The sequence below is a fragment of the Nomascus leucogenys genome, unplaced genomic scaffold, assembly GCF_006542625.1.
Source record: "Nomascus leucogenys isolate Asia unplaced genomic scaffold, Asia_NLE_v1 001403R_19731_qpd_obj, whole genome shotgun sequence".
NCBI lineage: Eukaryota > Metazoa > Chordata > Mammalia > Primates > Hylobatidae > Nomascus > Nomascus leucogenys.
The window spans coordinates 12,954-19,780 of NW_022097838.1; the positions used below are offsets into that span (position 1 = coordinate 12,954).

At 40.2% G+C, this 6,827-nt stretch overlaps 1 long non-coding RNA gene across 1 annotated transcript; it reads left to right on the top strand.

Annotated features, from left to right (window-relative positions):
• The first annotated feature begins 825 nt into the window (after positions 1 to 825).
• Positions 826 to 5,460, top strand: LOC115834376. The gene is made up of 3 exons (XR_004029274.1): positions 826 to 1,262; positions 3,749 to 3,844; positions 4,573 to 5,460. It is a non-coding gene; the product is annotated as an uncharacterized LOC115834376 (long non-coding RNA).
• Positions 5,461 to 6,827: the final 1,367 nt, after the last annotated feature.

Here is a 6,827-nt window from a genome sequence, read left to right on the forward strand (position 1 = left end):
GGAAAAACTCTTGGCCATCGCAGGATGGGAGAGAAAGTTTCCATTGTAAAGAATACTCAAATGCCATTTAAGGCAATGGGTTCTTCTGCCCCTATTCTTTGGAATATTTAGGGCCACGTTCTTAGTTTTTGACATCATAAAAATTTCAAAGTATTCTGTTCTGATTGCCATTTCAAACAATTGACTAGAATTTCAGAGCAATTACATAAGAGTAATACCATTAGAATTTTTAAATTACCCATAGTCCTATATCCCTAACAAGTATGTTCATGCTTGCATGTTCTCTTCTTATCTTTACCGTGTGCATACTTTCTTAATAATGCCACATGGAAATTGTTTAAGCAGGAATAATTCTCAAGATAATTTTGTATGTTTCCTTTTTTCTTTTTAAGGTATGTATTGGGTGGAGGAGCATTATGTATGGAACCGCTCACAAAACAGGTGATTATTTTCTTATTATACTCAATTTTCACCCTCAATAGAGTGTTTTGATTATGTAAGTTAGATCGTAAGTAGACGGTTCTCTTAAAGACATGTAGTATTTTGTTTGTTTGTTTTTGTTTTCTCGTAGCTTCTACTTTCAAGAATGAAAAAGGTATCCCAGCAGTTTGGGAGGCTGAGGCGGGGGGATCCCGAGGTCAGGAGATCAAGACCATCCTGGCTAACATGGTGAAACCCCGTCTCTACTAAAAACTACAAAAAAAATTAGCCGGGCGTGATGGCGGGCGACTGTAGTCCCAGCTACTCGGGAGGCTGAGGCAGGAGAATGGCATGAACCCGGGAGGCAGAGCTTGCAGTGAGCTGAGATGGCGCCACTGCACTCCAGCCTGGGTGACACAGCGAGACTCCATCTCAAAAAAAAAAAAAAAAAATGGAAAAGGTAAACCAGTAAAATGACATTGTACTTGGTGCTGAATCTATGCTAGGATAGGCATTAACAGTGACCTTTATTTAAGGATCTAATTTGCTCATGTTGGGCACTTAGAACATCGGTTTGTTGTTTTTTTGTGAGATTCTGGAAGCGTTCCGATTTTACCTTTCCCCCTTGACTCCAGACTTTTTAACACTGGTCTGCTGCTGTTAAGTTATATGCCATTTTGTTAGGCCTTCTCAATTGGGAATCAGGAACGCTGCTGTGTTCTAGAGATGTTTTGTTCTTCCTGTAGGGCTGAAGAAGTGCCTACTCGATAGAATCAGTCATCATGCAAATAAATGCCACCTGAGTCAAAGGCAAAGCCAGAGTGCAGCTTGGAGCAAAGAAGGTACTTTTATTAAGAATTTTACATAAACCATAAGATATATTTTATGTTACTTTGTGAGCCTTCTTCCTGTCTTAATTCTTTTTGAGAGGATTCATTTCATTTTCATTTGGTTTGTTTTCTTTTTGTTACAAAGATGATCTATAGAAAATATAGAAGTATAAGAAAATTAAAATTACTAACTGATAATCACTTAATGATTTAGTATCTGATTGTTTAGTCTTTCTTATATTTACTATAGAGAAACATGTCTACTGTTGTAAATTTATTATTGTTATGTATACCGTAGTAAAAGTTATACGTACTTTGAAGTTTTGCAAAATTGAGTTCATGTTATAGAATTAATTCCTGATGAACTTTTATGTGCTAGGCACTAGTCTTTTTATTTATTTATTTTTACTTTTTTTCTTTCCCTCTGTGCCTATGCTTACCAAGTCTTTCTATTTTTTACTTTTTATTAGCTCTTTCAATCCTCTTAATAACTTTAAAAGAGGGTATTATTAATATCTGCATTTTATGGATGAGGCAACTCAAGGTAGGTAACTTGTCCAAGGTCACAGGTGGCAGAGCAGGCATTGGAACCAGACAGTCTGACTGCCCTAGGCCCAACCAAGAGGAGCTGAGAGAAAGCCATGGGGCAGAAGGATGTTGGAGGCTGGTTTTCTGTTCAGTTAACATGAAATGCAGGCTGTAACCTTAATTCTAGGACATTACTGAGAAAGCCTTCCAAAGCCAGAGGTTTTTTGTTTGTTTGTTTGTTTGTTTGTTTGTTTGTTTTTACCGTGACTATAACTTTTGAGCAAAAATCTGGTTTTGTTTACAGGCAACATGGTGCTCTAAGAAACTTCCACTCACACTTATGGAGGGAATGGTAGTTGAGCTAAATAGTGAAATGCTGTAGCACACAGCCTTTAGGGCAGCTTCTGACCTATTTCTATGGTCAGGAAAGACACCTATCTTTCCCTGCTGCCTACAGCCTCTAGTTATTCACCTTCAGAATTTCCTAGTCTGTGATCACATTCAGATGAGAGATCTGTTTTGTTTTTTTCCAGGGTAGCAGGAACTGAGTCACCACCTATACTAAGCAGTCTAGTCTTCTGTGTATAAATGAACAAGGTTGGGGAGCCAGATTTGAGAACCTTGTGTAATGCTGAGAGGCTCCAAGAGAATCCAAGAGAATGTCAGGATTATGCATGGTGGTAAAGTGGTCTCATGTTAGTTATACCCAGAGTTCTCATCAGAAGCAGACACAGATACTTTTTGTAGGAAAACATCTCTAACTTAAGCCTGTAGGATTCTCAAAGATTAAAAGCAGGCAAATATGAATTCAGTCAAATCATAGCATTCAAATAGTCTCAACCCAACATATTTGAGAATTGTTAGAAACAATGAATATGTTTCCCAAAGACTAGGTTTTGGAATTATCAGATACAGAACACAGACTTCAAATATTAGAATTGTGAGAAAATAGTTATATGTGAAACCTAATATAAAAGAAAGATGGACTCATAAAATTGAGCAAGCAGTAAGACCACCAGGAATGATGAGGAAGACCTGAAAAGAAAATGGATGAAACAGAACTTACAGAAATAAAATATATAGCTGGGTCTGGTGGCTCACACGTGTAATCCCAGCACTCTTTGGGAGGATGGTATGAGCCCAGGAGTTGGGGAGACAAGCCTGGGCAACATGGTGAGAACTCGTTTCTATAAAAAATACCCCACCACCACCAAAAAAAAAAAATAGCTGGGTATGGGGCACGTGCCTATAGTCCTAGCTAGTCAGGAGGCCGAGGAGGGAGGATCACTTGAGCTCAGGAGGCAGGGGCTGCACATGCATGCCGCTGCAGTCCAGCCTGGGTGACAGAGTGATACTCTGTCTCAGAATAAAATGAAATAAAGAAATAAAAAATGTAATTGTTGAAATAAAAAACTCAGTAGATGGATTAGACATCAGAAGAAAGAATTAATTGGTTAGACAATTATCTTCCAAAAGTAAGTCAGTATGTTACACAGAGAGACATGAGGATAGATGATAGGGTAGAAGTTGGTGGGGTTGTGGGGCGAGGGAGATCAGAATGAGGTCTAAAATATATCTTAATGGAATCCCAGGAGGATATGTTAAAATTATATTAGAAAGTGAGAGAAATAGAAGTTCTAAAGGTGACAGAAGGAAGTCCACATAAATCAGTCACAACAAATGTAAATGGACTAAAGTTACCAGTTAGAGAGATGGAACTAATAAAAGAATATCCAGCTGTTTTAATCCATCATATTTAAAATATAAGGATATGAGAAGATTGAAAGTTTTTATAAACGAGAGACAGTGATAAAGATATGCCAGTATACCTTAACCAAAAACAAGTGATGGAGCTTCAGTATCAAACAAAAAAGGATTTTGGAACAGAAAGCATTAGTAAGAACTTGATGCTAAGTGACTTAATTAGGAGGATGTAGCAATTTTCATATTTTATGTACCTGTCAAAATAGCCTCAAAATACAGAAGAAAAACTGATAAAACCACAGGGAGAAATTGACAAGTCTGCCATCGTATTTGGAGATTTCACCATACCCTGCTTACCATAAGTAAGTTACACAGAATGCCCATATGTAGATTTGAATAACCAGTGAATGGACGTGGTGTAATGGACAAATATAGACCTTTGTACCCAATAATTAGATATTCTATATTCTTAAGCATATGTGGACTGTGGGAGAAACATTAATTATATACTAATTCATAAAGCAAGTCAGAAGACTTAAAAACAATTGGTACCATCCACACCATATAATTTATAATTTAAATATGAAGCAATTAAAGTTAGAAGGCAATAATGAAAAGATTAACAAAAAGCTACATGAATTTGGAAATTAAACACCCTTATAATTCATGGTTTAAAAAACTGCATGCGGCCGGGCACGGTGGCTCACGCCTGTAATCCCAGCACTTTGGGAGGCCGAGGCGGGTGGATCACGAGGGCAGGAGATCGAGACCACGGTGAAACCCTGTCTCTACTAAAAATACAAAAAATTAGCTGGGCGCGGTGGTGGGCGCCTCTAGTCCCAGCTACTCGGGAGGCTGAGGCAGGAGAATGGCGTGAACCCGGGAGGCAGAGCTTGCAGTGAGCCGAGATTGCGCCACTGCACTCCAGCCTGGGCGACAGCGAGACTCCGTCTTAAAAAAAAAAAAAAAAAAAAAAAAAACTGCATGCAATTTTGGAATGGTTAGAATTGAACCATAGTTAAAATACGAAACTTCTATCTATTCCTCTCTCTCTCCCTCTCCCTCCTTCTTCCTATCTGGAACATTCAAGAAGCTAATCTTTTTCAATGAAGAACACCCCAAATACTGAAAAGTAGAAAAAGGACAGATGGCATTTCATGGTAATCCCTTCCCCCAGGAGTGTAGAATGTTTCTTTAGCTTGATAGTTTGTTTATTTATTAAGTACTTACTATAAACCAGACTCTGCTTTAATTTGTGGTGAACAACCTAGAGATTAAGTCCTGCCCTATGGATTTTATATTAGAGTGAGAAAAACAGATAGCTAAGTCTGGAGCTCAGGGGTGAGGCCCAGGTTGGAATTATAGATTCACTTGACCAAGGTGAAACCTGGTGTGCCCCCTCCTACTTCACACCGCCAGACATACTTCCCGCCATACATTTCTGCTCTATTGTTGTGTATAGACTCTTCCTTTTGAGCCTCTCTCCATTGATGCATGTCAACCTCTACTTGTCTTTTGTTGATTTTGAGGCCACTTGCCCATATAACTGGCAGGATATTGAAGAAGAATCATACCAACCTGGTTCTGCTACCTAACAGCTGAGTTACTTTGGTCAAGCTCTTGGACTTCTGAGGCTGTTTCCTAATTTCAAAAGTGGGGATATGATGTGTTAGGCCCTGGTGGGTTGCAAGGAAGAGGTACACACGTATCACCTTTGATGATGAGGGCCGAATGTTAACTTGGATGGAAAGTCATCCAAACAGCGATATTGTCTCTGGCCCTAGTACTTTCAAAACCTCACAGAATATTAATTTAGCAGTATTTAGCCTTGAGAAGAGTTTTTATTAAAGAGGCATTAATGATGGAGGACCCTTGCATAGTGAGGAAACCTTTCAGCCCATAAAACATCATGGTGGTGCAGGATATGGGGTCAGTATAAATATTGGCATGTAGTCCCTTTGCAAGAGTGAGGGCTTGAGTTAAGGCAGTGAGTTCGGCTTGCTGAGAGGTAGTGGAGAGGGGCAGAGCAGTAGCCTCAATGACAGATGTGGAAGATACTATAGCATAGCCTGCCTTTGCTGGTGAGTGGCAATTAGGCCTGGTGGAACTGCCATCAATAAACCAAGTGTGATCAGGGTGAGGAACAGGAAAGAAGGAAATATGGCGAAATGGAGTGAATGCCAAGTGTATCAGAGAAATACAGTCATGGGGGTCAGGTGTGGTATCAGGAATAATGTGGGAGGCCGGATTGAAGTCTGGGCCAGTAACAATGGTAACTGTGGGAGACTCAACAAAGAGTGAGTACAGCTGAAGGAGCCGGGGAGCAGAAAGTATATGTGTCAGGTGTGAGGAAGAAAATAGATTTTGGAAGTTATGAGAACTGTAGAGAGTGAGTTGAGCATAGTTTGTGAGTTTGAGGGCCTCTAAAAGTATTAGGATAGCAGCAGCCACTGCACGGAGACATGATGGCCAGCCTAAAACAGTAAGGTCAAGTTGTTTGGACAAAAAGGCTACAGGGCGCGGTCCTGGTCCTTGTGTAAAAATTCCAACTGCACAGCCCTGCACTTCAGCTGTGTGTAATGAAAACGGTTGGGATGAGTCAGGGAGAGCTAGTGTGGGGGCAGTCTCTAAAGCTGTCTTCAAGGAACGGAAAGAGGAGTGGGGAAAAGATTTAGGATCTGTGGGGTCAGCTAGGTTTGCTTTTGTGAGTTTACATAATGGTTTAGTCAGGATGGTAAAACTAGGTATCCAAAGGCGGAAATTCCTAACCATGCCTAGGAAGGAAATGTGTTGTTTTGTAGAAGGGATTGTGGTTTGGGAGATTAGCCGGACATGATCAGCAGGGAGAGCATCTGTGTTTTCATGAGAATTATGCCAACATAGGTAACAGATGTTGAAGATATTTGGGCTTGACTGAAGTAATGGGGGCTGTCTGTGAAGCTTTGCGGCAGTACAGCCCAGGTAATTTGCTGAGCCTGATGGGTGTCAGGGTCAGTCTAAGTGAAAGCGAAGAGAGGCTGGGATGAAGGGTGCAAAGGAATAGTAAAGAAAGCATGTTTGAGATCCAGAACAGAATAATGGGTTGTGGAGGGAAGTATTGAGGATAGGAGAGTATATGGGTTTGGCACTACAGGGTGGATAAGCAAAACAATTTGTCTGATAAGGTGCAGATCCTGAACTAACCTGTAAGGCTTGTCTGGTTTTAGGACAGGTAAAATGGGGTAATTGTAAGGAGAGTTTATAGGCTTTAAAAGGCCATGCTGTAACAGGTGAGTGATAATAGGCTTTAATCTTTTTAAAGGGTACTGTGGGATGGGATATTGGTGTTGAGCAGAGTAAGGGTGA